This window comes from Balaenoptera physalus (genome assembly GCF_965194825.1).
Source record: "Balaenoptera physalus genome assembly, chromosome: 13".
Lineage (NCBI taxonomy): Eukaryota > Metazoa > Chordata > Mammalia > Artiodactyla > Balaenopteridae > Balaenoptera > Balaenoptera physalus.
In genome coordinates this window covers 97,056,164-97,071,287 of record NC_138892.1, presented here as the reverse complement: position 1 = coordinate 97,071,287, position 15,124 = coordinate 97,056,164, and the positions used below count along the sequence as shown (strand labels likewise).

The 15,124-nt window shown below is 38.0% G+C and overlaps 1 protein-coding gene across 1 annotated transcript in view; it reads right to left on the bottom strand.

Annotated features, from left to right (window-relative positions):
• GRIN2B (glutamate ionotropic receptor NMDA type subunit 2B) overlaps positions 1–15,124 on the bottom strand; it is a 651,979-nt gene that overhangs the window by 568,393 nt on the left and 68,462 nt on the right. The window contains exon 2 of the mRNA XM_082421982.1: positions 14,061–14,245. The gene's annotated coding sequence lies outside the window, so the exon portion shown is untranslated. The remainder of the gene's footprint in view (positions 1–14,060; positions 14,246–15,124) is intronic.

Below are 15,124 nucleotides of genomic sequence, written 5' to 3'. Positions count from 1 at the left end.
AGATATCTGTATTCCCATGTTCACAACAGCCAAGATATGAATAAAACCTAAGTGTCCATAAATGGATAAAGAAGATGTGGCGCATATATATATATACACGCACACAATGAAGTATTATTTAGCCATGAGGAAAAAGGAAATCCTGCTATTCGCAACAACATTGATGGACCTTGAGTACGTTATGCTAGGTGAAATAAGTCAGACAGAGAAAGCCATATAGCGTATGATCTCACTTATATGTAGACTCTAAAAATTCCAAACCCACAGAAACAGAGAATAGATTGGTGGTTGCCAGTGGGCTGCAGCGTGAGGGAAATGGGGCAATGTCAGCCAAAAGGTACAAACTTCCCGTTATGAGATGAATGAATTTTGGGAATCTGACGTACAGCATGGTGACTGCAGTTAACAATACCGTATTATATACTGGAAATTTGGAAATTGGCTAAGAGAGTAGATTGTAAATGTTCTCACCCCCCAAAATACATAGCAGTTACCTGAGGTGATGAGATGCTAACAGCCTTATTGTGGTAGTCAGTTCACAACACATACGTATATCAAATCATCACGGTGTACACCTTAAACTTACAGAATGTTATATGCCGATTATACCTCAACAAAGCTGGGAGTTGTGGGGAGAAAGAAGCATCCTGGCAGTAGGCAAAGTATGATTATACTCGTTTGAAAAATACAATATTGAGGCCCTAAGATTTTGAGAGATTTGCCTAGCCAGATTTGCTACGGGAAATCCTTCTCCCCCATAAGTATAAGAAAACATTTATTGCTTACTGTTTTAAGAAGGAAGAAGAAGAAATGCCAATGTTATGAAGTATTCCTTGAACAAAGCCATGATGTTTCACTCTTCTGTGTCCACAGTGGATCGTATTATCCAAAGACATTCACAATACTATCCTCTTACACGTGACTGGACACTCTTTTCGTTGAGATATGAAGTCTAGGTTCTCAACCCTTGAATCTGGATTGGTTTAAGATTATGGCAGAAGTGAACTATATGACTTCTTAGGCTCGATCATAAAAGGTAAAGTAGCTTCTGCTCACAAACCTGAAGACTGCTCTCCTTTCCATCCAGCCAAAGATGCTCCATTCAACATGGGGAACTACTCTTTCCCCACTATTATTACAGCTCTGATAAAGGTGTCTCTTTTCTCTCAGTCTCCTTCAAGTTTCTCACTTAGAGCACTTTTTAAGTAAAGTCTCTTGGGGCCAAATTGTGAATATTCAAGTGGCACCACATTTTCTCCAAGAGCCCACATATTAATCCAAAGTCAACTTTATTATTTCCCTCAACTGATGCAACAGTCTAAATGGGGCTCTCGGTAGCCAGCATGGGGTGCCAAAATTCCCTGGCTGACTAAACTGACCAGACCCCCATTGCCTCTGATCTGTAACCCCCACTTACTTAGAAGTATTCATAGAATTATTTACAGAAATTGTTTTATTATTTTGTGTACATAATTTTTGTAGTGGTGTGTACCTGGGATATCTCAGTTTGCAGAAGACACAAAGCCACTTGCTAGGACTTGATAGGACTACGTGCAGACGGCACAGCACCATTACTAAGCCTAGTGCTCATAGGAGCCGCAGGCTCAGTTCTGTTCCTCTCACTCTTTGCCACACTGTGTAGGAGAGATTTACTCCAGTTAGCATCTCCACTTCATTGGGAAGGACTAGGATTCAACATTTTCATATTTTTTCTTTATTAACCATTGCCTACCCCGACACTGACATTTCCTATTTTTGTTGGTCCTATTTAGACACATGTTGCACAGCACAACTGGTTGGGCATTTGTAGTGCAAGTGCGTGTTATTGCACGTTTATATGGTGGCCCGTGGTGCAACAGGAAGAACAATGAAACTGCAGGCAGAAGACCTGGCTTCTCTCATGAAATATCTGTGTGTGACCTTGGACAGGTCGTTTTATTCTTTTAATGTCTCCATTTATCTGTAAAATGAGGGAATCCAAACCTATTCTCTCTGAGGGACTCACTCAGAAATAGTAGTTGATGCTTCTATACTCTACTTGAATAGCACTTTATTCATTACTTGCATTTTCTAGGTACTTCTACAAAAAAGAAATCTCAAAACTACCTAATAGTCATAACATGGAATGATAAGGTTGGAAGCCATGCTTCATAGAATTCTTGATTTTTTATATATTTATATTAAAATATTTTGTATAATTATGCAGAATAGCAACAATGCCAGCTTATCAAGACTTCAGGGGCAGAACAGAAGGTGAGTATATATGGCTTTTGCTGAAGTTGAAATGAACAGCTTTGAACCCTAGCAAAAACCTTTTTCCCCTCAAGTCCAGCAGAGAATTTGTTGCATACTTGTGATGGTTAATTTTATATGTCAACTCAGCTAGAACACAGTACCCAGATATTTGGTCAAACATGTCTAGATGTTGATGTGAGGGTAACGTGTAGATAGGATTAACATTTAAACTTTGAGTAAAGTAGATTATACTCTAAAATGTCAATGGGCCTCACCAAATCAGTTGAAGGCCTTAAAAAAGCACCAAGGTCCCCGGGGAAGAGGAAATTCTGCCAGCAAAACGCCTTTGGACCTGAGCTGCAACATCCACATGGACTCTTCCTTGGGTCTTCACCCAAAGGGCCTACCCTGCAGATTTTGGATTTGCCAGCTCCACAATCACGGGAACCAATTTCTTAATCAATCTGTCTCTCTCTCTCTGTATCTCGGTCTCCATAAAACCAGCCATCGCTGGGTTTAAAGACAAAAGGGAACCATGAGCCAATAAATGTGGGCACCTTGAGAAACTGAAAAGGGACCATGACCTTCAGTTACAACACTGGTCTTGAGCGGGAGAGTGATCTGTGTTAACCACAGATCCCCATATGGTGTCGTTTCCAAGAATGCATTGTGGACATAAACAAGGACTGCCTGTCCTGTTCCAGGAAGTGGAAACAACACAAACCAGTGTCTGAGTGAACTCTGAAACATACCTGCATCCAACCACTGGATCTGGGTAAAGACAACTCATGATTCCAAGGGAACTTGGGGAAGAGCACTAAATGAAATTTAGTATACTGTTCCCTGACGTATCTTTGTTTATGACTCTACAGGTGGCTAGTTGTTTTCCTCAGTCCTGTTGCAAAAAGAACTGGAGGAGACAGGAAGAGCAAGAACAATTTGACCCTCAGTGAATTCTCAATATTTTATATATCTCCCTTTTGGTTCTGTTTCTCTGGAGAACCCTGACTAGTATGACATCTTCCTAGACTTTTTCATCCAATCCTGCCCTTATCCCATGTCTTCTGATTCAGCCCCAGTCAGAGGGTCCATCACTCAATAATGAATGCAAGTGAAAGGGATCTACAAACTATAAAGTACTGTGCACATGTATGCTAAGATAATAGCAGTTATTATCGTCATCATCACTATCATCATTTTAGACATTCAGTTTGAAACAGTAGATGTAATGAGGTATGCTCAGTGTTATATCATCTGAAAGGCTGGAATCTCTAAGAGAAGGAAGACCACACAGGGCAGGGTGATATTGTGCTCTGCTTCCACAACCCACCAGCCCAGCCACACATCAGATTATTAAAACCACTTCTGGGAAAGAACAGAATTCATTGATTATGCATTCATCCCACATAGCTCTTAGCTCCAGCAATTCTCTACACCTCCAGAGACCTCTCATCTTCCTCTTCATCTACATTATCCAGAAAAGAAAAAAAAGCCAGCTGTCAGAGGGAGTGATCTTTTTAGCACTTTTCCAATCAAAACCAGCCTTTGCTGACTTCCTAGAATAAATCCTGCCCTGGTCTCCAAAAAGCCTATGATAGCTTTTCAGTGCACTGGCTCCACCTAGTGACTGCTATCAAGAATGCACCCAAATTTTCTCAGTTTGGATCAAGTGCACAGAATTGACAGCTAAAAATAAGATGATGTGTTTACAATAGTCAGACCTAGATTTCAGTTCCAGAGGTTTCCAGGGAACACTGCTCATTGCTTATTTTAGGAGTACCTAGCAAAAGGTTAATAGTGCGGACACTGAGTTCAGACACCTCTGAGTTCAAATCCCTGTTCTATTCCTACTGTTTTTGCCTATGTGACTTTGGACAAGTCATTTAGCTTATTTAAGCTTCTTTTTTTTTTTTTTTTTGGTAAAAATTGGGGTAATTCTTATATAAGCTTTATTTTTTTAATTAGGTTAATTTTAACAGCTAAGAGGAATTTCTTAATAATATAAATAGATAGTAGATAGAATACCTAGTAGACTACATAGCTTTTAATAAACAATAATAAATCATAGTTATTTCTATTATTAGCTGCTTGGAGGACTTCCATAGACTATCCATTTCTATATGGGTTGCTACTCCCTACTCTTCTAACTAAACTAAACAGAAGATGATGATCTATTTTATTTTATTTTTTTTTTTTAATTTTATTATTTGTTTTATACAGCAGGTTCTTATTAGTTATCCATTTTATACACAGCAGTGTATACATGTCAATCCCAATCTCCCAATTCATCCCACCACCACCACCTCCACCCCCTCCACGCTTTCCCCCCTTGATGTCCATACGTTTGTTCTCTACATCTGTGTGATGATCAATTTTAAAATGCTTACATTAGCACAGTTTGGGTCTGATAGATGCAGATTTTCCTGTAGCAGTTATACATTCTTTGTTATGCTGCTGCCTAGAATAAATATTCTAATAATTCAATAAAGGCACTAAATTTTTTTATTGAATGTGTGTCACATCTGTTCCTTTCTTTGGTACTACAATAAAAGTTTGAAGTTCATTCTTAGATCTATGACCTTGGGAATATAACCTTTTCAATTATCTCTAATATCTATTCTAAAAATAAATTTTCAACAGCATAATTTTGGGTCTGTCTTGAATGCAAAAACAAAAGAGACCATGTCTTAATGAACGGGGAAGATTTTTTAAAGCACAAATATTTATGGTTAGTTGTTCATAATGTACCTTTGTTCAATTTCATAACCAAATCTTACTTCCAGAATCCCTTAGTTTGCAATACCACTGTCAGGCAGAAGAACCCAACCTTGCTCCCAGCCCTGTTCTTTCTTTTCCTTGGTTTTTTAGAAGTGGGTATTTTATATCCGGTCCCATCTTTCTCTATCTTTGGTTCTGGATATGGTTTTTTTCCCCCACGGAGAGCTCTGTGTGATGTAGAGAAGGAAGCACTGGACTAAGACCCATGGAATCTGCAACCTCATCTCATCGGAATCAAACTCATGAGACCAGATACAGGTCACAGCCTAAGCCTCAGTTTCTGCATCTGAAAAATGACGATACCTACCTATCTTATCCTACAGAATTGTGGTAAATATAATAAATTAGTGTAAGTAAAAGATCTTTGTACATTATAAGGTGCTTACAAATACAAAATCGGTGTATAATTATTGCCCAGGATGAGAACTACTAGTATATCAAGACCCATTTCCAGTCTTTTAAGTATGGAAACCCTCATATACCAGTAATTGTATTTTTACTATGTATTGACTGAGAAAATACAAGTTTTCATTTGGATGTCAAGTTCCTTACAATAACTTCAAGGCCTCCCAGAAGGTCATGGTCACACGTTTAGATGCCTAAATCAGTAAGGACATCAACCAAAGACACACTGGACTGCTTCTGTCTTGTTTTCAGGTTCCTAAAAACCAACTGCTTTCCTTTCCTAAATGTCCTCTAACCACTGGCTCTGACTCCTGGCCCCTCTTCTTCCCTGCTGGTTCTCAGGAGCCTAAGCCCACCTGTCATTTCTTCCATAACTAGTAATGATATATTCTTAACAGTTACTCATAGTTAAACCTATATAGGCACACACCTCAACAGTGGAAAATAAAACTGTTATCGCACATGGGAATGGGAAGATTTGAGTCCAAAGTACTGGTAAGAAGTACAAAAATACTGCCCTCCCCCAACCCTTGAGTTATTAATCATCTTGAGGTTGCAGTACTCAGACATCTGTTGGATAAAAGAACAGAAGAGAGGGAGGCAAGGAAATCTGCCAAGACCTGAGGCAGACGCTTCCTCTTAGATTTGGACCTATTAGCAATGCTACATGTCCTGACTCTCCCACAGGTTTAAGTTTCAACATCACACTTCTCTAATGTATTAAAACAACTCTAGTGGAGGTAGAACTTGAGCAGAAGGAGTCCCAGGTATTATTGGGCCTCTTTATTCATTCATTCATTCATTCATTCAGAAGCATTAGTTGAGAACCTACCCAATTAGCCTTAAATTATCCTGAGGCTTGAGATTTACAGATTCAAGACACTGTTCTCAAAGCGTTCGCTGTCTACTGAGGGATTCAGTTTACAGTATGGTGGCCTCAGTTCAACTGTACAAGGAACCCAAGGTGTTCTGGAGCATATGGGTCAGCACCTAAACCAGGGGTGAGAGGGAATCCAAAGCGACTTCCCAGAGAAGGGAAGGCCTAAAGCAAGATTTGAAATATAAACGTAAGCTTATCAGGTGAGAAAGGGGTAACTTATTCCAGGTTAAACAACAGGGTTCAGAGACTTGAAAAGAGCTTGCTCATAAGATGCAAAGTGGAGGAGCTGAGAGATAGGAGAAAGAGTAGCTGAAGGCTCTTCAAGGAAGGGCTTGGGACTTCCCTGGTGGTGCAGTGGTTAGGCCTCTGCACTCTCATGCCAAGGGTCCGGATTCGATCCCTGGTTGGGGAACTAAGATCCTACAAGCCACAGTGTGACCAATCCCCCCCACCCCCCGCCACAAAAAAAAAAAAAGGCTCCCTATGCCAAGCGGACAAGCTTACACTGTGGCTGAGGCGATGGGAGCTACTAAAGGATTCTGAGTGGGAGAGCAGCTTAGATCCCCCTTTCACAGTTTTCAGCATGGTCTATGCAGAAAGTGACGTGATTTCAAGGTTTAAAGAGACCTGGATTTAGCTGAGTTATGAGGATCAGAGAAGGAAAATGCAGGAAAAGAAAAAGAAAGGAAGGAAATGTGTGCTGAAATGAGTTTGCCACCTATGTATTTTTAACAATCCACATCCCTTATTCTCTGCTCTTCTCCCTCGCCACCACCAATACCATTTCTGGATTTGACCTCATTATAGTCCACAGTATGTACATCATTGACTCAACTACTTAGAATAAACACATTTAGAAAGAAGATAAGGTGGACAGAAATACTGTAATACAAAAGATTTTCTCACAATGTGGGAAGAAGTATGTATTTTTTCTTCCAAATTTCACATAGTCCAAGAAACACTGTAAGGATAAGTGCATGTTGCCATGGAAACTAGATGTCATCATTAGCATCATCAACAGGCTAAATGCCTGTTAGGTATTGTTCTGAGTTATTTCCTACTTACTCTGGAAAAGAAAGATCTGATGTTCGCTGTGAAGGAATTTCTAATTCAAAGCACTTCTGGAATAACACATGCTTGGTAAGAAAGGGATGAACATTTTATCATTCATCACTGCTAGGTGCTAGGGATATAGAGATTAATAACACTCAGTTCCTATCCACAGAGTTCAGTCTGGTGTGGGGGGCAAATGCATAAATGATTAATAGACAGTGTGGAAATGCAGTGGTAGTGATGTACACAGGGTATTATGCATAACCCCCAAAGCCATGAAACGCTGACACCAGAAGAAGCACATGCCTACTCAAGAAAAAATAATCTGTTTGTATATCTATTTCTTGTCTCATTATTTATCCCTGAACATAATGTTTTAACTTTTATAATGCATAGGGGAGAAGACTCCCTTTGTCCTCTCCCTAAATGCCTCTCACTGCTCCTAATGTTAACCTTAATCAGTGAGATTCCCCCATTCAAACGCAGAACTCCTATAAAGTCTGTAAAGACTGGAATTATGGTTTCTACAAGCTGGTAAGTCAAAGAATGCGTGAATAATTTAGTCTCCACCAAAGCGCCAATAATCCTGTGTTCCAAAACTCTGGACCCAATCAGCAAATGATAGGCAGGGCACTCGGGAGGGATGATACGGAGCCCAGGAGAGCAATTAATCTTTGTTTCCTCTGTGTTTGCACCAGCAAACCCTGATGCAGGCTGCTGACGGACTGCCTGGATCTGCAGGACTCTTGGATTGCCCTCTGGGGCCCCGCTTGTTGCCAATGTTCCGCTCGTTACTTCTTGTTGGACCTCCGTGGCTTGGCCAACTGCCTAACCTTCTACCCCGCATCTGCACCGTCCACCAAAGACTATGCTTTGCCTATTAGCCTTTTCCCTACTCCTGCAATAGAATCGCCCTCAAGTGCCTGCTCTGCCAGGAGTCTATAGAGTTCTAATAGTCTAGTATAAAAGCAGGATTCTCTAGAGAAATCTAGGCAAGAGGAATCAGGCTTACCACATACAGTGGCCAAGGACATGGAGTGTAGCATCTGAATCAGTTCCAGAAGGTCCTGGAGTTCTTAAAGGAGCTTCGATCCTAAGTGGATCAGGGCCTACTGAAGACGTAACACTTGTTTCCCTCTGAGCAACAGCACAGTGATGTTTAAGGGGCCCCTAAGAGTCACACTCAGCTTCACGAGGAGAAAGAGTGATTAAAGAGAAACACCTAATTCACAAATGGCCTAGAGTGAATTTTGGGATACAATCATTTTTGGACTGACTGAAGGACTGGTTTTATGTCAGCCTGTGCAGCCAGAATTATGCTCAATACACGTTCCTTTCCCTCCCTTAACCCAGCTTTTCATTATTTACCTTCTTCTCTAAGGTTTTTACACATGATCCAGTCTCCCTCCCCAAATAACTATGCCTCGACTCTGCAACCCCTCAATCCACTGTCCTATCTCTCTCTGATGCCTGCCTGTCCCACCCACCCTCATATCCTTGGCCAGACAATTCTCCCAACTTTGAGTGTGAACACTGCTATCTATACACCTAGAACTTTCAGTTTCCAGGCTGCTGCAGAGGGAGGGGAAACCCAAGCAGAGCCTGCTAGTCTCCATGAGTCGGGGAGACGATGCTGGGTGTCCTAAAAGGCAAAATGGCTGGAGTTTGCAGGGCAGAGTCCTGGAGAGGAGTGAGCTAAAGCGTGAGAGAACTCCAGACATCTGTAAAAGGTCTCATCCAGTATTCAGCTGAGTTTTGAAAGGTGCGTGCATGTGAGGAAAATACTCAAGACCAGGGAAAGGAACCTAAGAAAGGACTAGAGGACTGAAGCTGTAATTTGCTATATTAATAGGTTATATCAAAAAAAAATCATATGATCATCTCAATAGGAATAGACAGTGAAGAAGGAGAGATTATATATGGTCATAAGGAAGCTTTTGCAGGTGATGAATATGTGCGTTATCTTGATTGTGGTATTGATTTCACAGGTATGTGCTTATGTCAAAACTTAGTAACTTATATGCTTTAAATATGGGTATTTTATTTTACATCAATTATACTCCAGTAAAGTTGTCAAAAAGGGTTACTGACTATAGTAGAATAACAATATATTTATATTTGTACAGTAAGAATTGAAGTATACTAAGTATTAAATATATTTTTATATAGTAAGAATAACAATTATTGTGGATATACAGCATATGTAGAAGTAAAATATAACAGTAACACAAAGGAAAGGAAGGGAGAAAGGTAAATATACTGTTGTAACATTTTTATACTATACGTGAAATAGTAGGATATTACTGTAAGTAGACTGCAAAAAGTTTTAAAAGTATATTGTATTTCATAGAGCAATCACTAAAATTTTAAAAAGTGCTGAAAAAGTGCTAAAAGCCTAGTGGAGGCAAGATGAAATCAGAAAAAATATCTAAATCCAAAGAAGTCAGGAAAAGAAAATAAAAAAGGGAAAAGCAATTGAGACAAACAGAAAACAATTAGCAAGACGGTACATTTAAACCTAAGCATATAAATAATTACATTACATACAAAAGGTTTAAACAATTAAAAAGTGGAGATTGTCAGGTTGAATTTTTTTTAAAGGCTCAGCTGCATACTAACTATGAGAAGAAACCCACTTTAAATACAAAGACACAGATGGTTAACATAGAAAGGAGGAAGAAGATATAAAATGCAAATGCTAATCAAAAGAAAGCTAAAGTGTCAATATTAATATAAGATTGAGTAGATTTTTAGAACAAGAAGTTTTTACCAGGTTTAAGAGGAATGTTTCTTAAAGATAGAGACCAATTCACTAAGAAAATATAATAATTGTAAATGTATATTAACCTAATTACAGAGCCTGAAAATATATAAATCAAGAACTGATAGGAGAAATAGAAAAACCTACAAACTGGGACTTCCCTGGTGGCGCAGTGGTTAAGAATCCGCCTGCCAATGCAGGGGACACAGGTTCAAGCCCTGGTCCGGGAAGATCCCACATGCCGCCGAGCAACTAAGTCCATGAGCCACAGCTACTGAGCCTGCACTCTAGAGCCCGTGAGCCACAACTACTGAGCTGTGTGCTACAACTGCTGAAGCCCACTTGCCTAGAGCCCGTGCTCTGCAACAAGAGAAGCCACCACAATGAGAAGCCCACACACTGCAACAAATATTAGCCCCCGCTCTCCACAACTAGAGAAAGCCCGCACAGCAACAAAGACCCAAAGCAGCCAAAAAATAAATTAATTTCAAAAAAAAAGAACCCTACAAACATGTTAGAAATTTAAATACTCCTCTTTTAGTAAACAAGAGCACAAGTAGACAGAAACAGCTGTAGAAGACTTAAAACAACACTATCAACCAATTTGACCTAACTGACATTTATAGATCACTATACCCAATAACAGCAGAATATACATTCCTTTTGAGTTCACATGGAACATTCACCAAGATGGACTATACGTTTGGATATAAAGCAAATTTCAATAAATTTTGAAGTCTTTAAATCATATATAGTATGTTCTCTGACCACAACTAAATAAAACTGGAAATCAGTAGCAGAATGGTGTCTGGAAAATCTCCAAGTATTTGGAAATTAAATGACATAATTATAAATAATCCAAGGGTCAAAGAATAAAACCTAAGAGAAATTAGAAAATATTTGAAGTAAATAAAAATGATAATACATCATATCAAAATTGTGGGATGCAGCTAAAACAGTTCTTAGAGAGAAATGTAGATGGTATTAAATGCCTATATTAGAAAAGAAGTGTCTAAATCAATGATCTGAAATTCTTCTATAAGAAACTAGAAAAAGAAGAGCTAAACCCAAAGCAAACAGAAGAAAGTAAATAATAAATAAAAGTGTAGAAACCAATGAAACAGAAAATTAAAAATATAATACAGAAAACCAGTAAAGCCAAAAACCTTTTCTTTCGAAAGCTTAATAAAATTGATAAGCCTCTAGCCAGACTTAAGAGAGAAAAAAAATCACACGACTTACAAATATCAGGAATGAAGATATTCCTGAGAGGGAATATTCCAGAGGGGGGCAACACTATAGATTCTAGAGACATAATAAGAAAACACTGTGAATAACTTTATGCCAATAAATTTAATAACTTACATGAAATGGACAAATTCCTTTAAAAAATAAAATAATCACAGCTCATTCAAGAAGTTGATAACCTGAATATCCCTGTATCTATTAAAGATATTAAATTTGTAGCTACAAATCTTTCCATGGAAAAATGTCTAGGCCCAGATGGCTTCAATGGTGAAGCTTTTACACAAAAATAATACCAATTCTACACAAACACTTAGAGAAAGTAGATGAAGAAACACTTTCCAACTGATTTTATCAGGTCATTATTATTCTGATAGTTAAATCTGATAAAGATATTATAAGAAAAGTATATATCATTATCCCTCATGAACATAGATGCAAAAATCCTTTAAAAATATATGTAAAAATCAAATTTGGTAAGAGATATATATATATATATATATTTTAAAGTAGTTTATCCTGGAATCCAAAGTTAGTTCAACATTTGAAAATCAGTCCATATAAAAAGTAAAACCATATGATTATCTTAATAGTGGCAGTAAAGCATTAGACAAAATTCAATACCCATTCATGATTAAAAAAAAAAAAAACCAAACAAACAAAACAAAAGCTTTCAACAAACTAAGAATAGAACAGAATTTTCACAACCTGATAAAGGGTGTCTTGAAAAACATACAGCTAAGCTAATATCACTTAAAGGAGAAAGACTGAATCCTTTCCCCCTAAGATCAGGAAGCATGTCCACTCTCTCCACCTTCATTTAACACTGTACTGAAGATTCTAGCTAGAGGAATAAAGCAAGAAAAAGAAGGAGAATGAATACACTTTGGAAAGGAAGTAGGACTGTCCTTATGTGCAGACAACATGATTATCTATATGAAAAGTCCCATGGAATTAAATAAAAGTGAGTTTAACAATGTCTCAGAATAGAAAGCCACTACACATAAATTAATTCTATTTCTATATGTCAACAACAAACAATTGAAAATTAAAATTTTCTAAAGTAACATTTGTTGTAACATTAAAAATATGAAATATTTAGGGACAAAAAAGTAAACATGTGTAAGACCGATACACTGAAACCTACAAAGCATTACTGAGAAGAAGTAAAGAAGACTCAAGTAAGTAGAAAGAATGCCACGCTTATGGATTAGAAGGCCCAGTATTGTTAAGATGTCGATTTTCCCCAGATTGAAAGACAGATTCAATTTCAATCCCAATCAAAAATCTCCACAGGCTTTTTAGAAATTAACATGCTGATTCTTAAAATGCATAGGGAAATACAAAGGATCTAGAAGAACCAAAATAGTTTTTAAAATAAGAACAAGTCTGTAAGTCTTACATTACCTGATTTCAAGATTTAAAATAAAGTTACAGTGATCAAGACCATGTATATTGACATAAGGGTAGACACATAGACCAATGCAACAGAATAGAGATACAGAAAAAGACATGCACTTATGGTTAATTAATTTTCAAAAGAATACCAAGATAATGCAATGGGGAATAGTGATCATTTCAACAAATGGTGCTGAAAAGTTGGCTATCCATATGCAAAAAGTGAACCTCAAGATGGTTCCTCAAAAAGTTAGACATGAAATTATCTTATTATGATCCAGCAATCCCACTTCTACATATACATCCAAAAGAATTGAAAGCAGGGACTCAAACAGATTTACCCCAGTGTTCATAGTAGCATTATTCACAATAGCCAAAACATGGAAACAACCCAAGTACCCATCAACAAGTGAATGGATTTTAAAATTTTGCTATATATATACAGTGAAATGTTATTCACCCTTAAAAAGGAATAAAATTCTGATACATGCTACAACATGGAGGAACCTTGAAAACATTATGCTAAGTGAAAGAAATCATGCACAAGATGACAAATATGGTATGGACTCATTTATATGAGATACCTAGAACAGATAAATTCATAGAGACAGAAAATAGAATAGAGGATGGGGAGGGGAAATGGAAATTATTGTTTAATAGGTACAGAGTTTCTGCTCAGAATGATGAAAAAGTTCTGGAAATTGAGAATTGAATTCTTGAAATCTTAGAATCCAAAATTTAATCAGGAGACTAACAAATAAACTACCACAATGGACCAGGCAAAAGATGAGAGTGGTAGCAGTAGAGACAGAAAGAAGTAGACGAATTCATAATATATTTTAGCGGTAGAACCAAATGAACTTGCTGGTACATGGTTAAGTGAGATGGGAAAGAGAGGAACCAAGAATATCACATAGGTCTTTGAATTGAACATTTGGGTGGAATATGGAGCTATATGTGAATAGATGGAAAAATCAGGAGTTCAATTCAGCCTTTTTCAAGTTTAAGATGCCAATAAGACATCATATTGAAGCTGCTGAAGGCAGCTGCAGATACAAATCTGGAGGTCCCTGCTCCCATGGTGCTTATAATCCGTGATGGTTAATTTTATGTGTTAACCTGACATTTGGTCAAACATTATTCTGTGTGTGCTTGTGAGTGTGTCTTAGATGAGCTTAACATTTGAATCTGCAGACTTATTAAGACAGAGCGCCCTCCCTGAAGTGGGTGGGTCTCATCCAATCAAGTGAAGACATGAATAGAACAAAAAGGCTGAGTAAGAGGGAACTCCTCCTGCTTGGTTACCTTGAGCTGGGACACTGGTCTTTTTCCTGCCTTCAAACTCTGCTTGGGTCTTAAGCTGCTGGCTTTTGGACTGGAACTTGTACCGTTGGCTCTCCTGGAACTACACCATCGGCTCTCCTGAGTCTCCAGCTGGCCAACTGCAGATCTTAAGATTTCTCAGTCTCCATAATCATGTGAGCCAATTCCTAACAGAGAATATAAAAGTGATGCCTATAATTACAATTATGATAAGGGTTACAAAGCGTACATATAGGTACTCTGGGAGCATATATCACGAGGAGAGTCTAATCTAGGCTGAGGAAGGAGGAAAGACTTTTCTGAAATTAAGAATAATTGATTCCAAACTTGGAAATAAGGCACAATGATGATTACTTGATACTTTTATATCATACCAGAGAATATTTTTAATAAGCCTATTTGACTTTCATGTGAGTCTCTCAGAAAATACCACTTAAAAAAAATAACTCACCGCTGACAAGGGACATTTTAAAGACAGACCTGAAAGAATACAGATTAACTTGGTAAGGTGTCATGGTTTTATAGTAAATAAGAAGGAACAGTTATGTTGTTAATACTCGTAGGATATTAACTAGTTTTGCATACAACTTAACATTGTTATTTTGACATTTCTTTCTTATCAGAATATACAAACCCCTGTTCTTCAATACACCTTAGAACGAGCATTATTCCTGCTGACTCCCTCATCAATGAGTTACATGGAGCTTAAGCTCTTGCTCACATATAACTCTCTGAGAAGTGTGCTGGGGAAAAAATATTTAAGCTCAGATCTGAAGAATGAAGAGGAGCTGGCTGGATACTGCCTGTTGGGTGTGTCGGGCAGCAGGAAGCATAGGGACGTGTTCTAGACAAAGTGAAACTGCAGTGCAAAAGCACTGAAGTTTAAAAAACAAAAAGCACAATAAGTCCTAGGAACTGGAAAAATATAGGGGAAAATCTTAAGTACTGAGAGGAGAACAGAAAATATAATAAGATGAGGCTAAGGAGAAAGGTGGGGATCACTGAACAACAGAACAACAGAAGGATCCACTGAAGAATTTAATCTG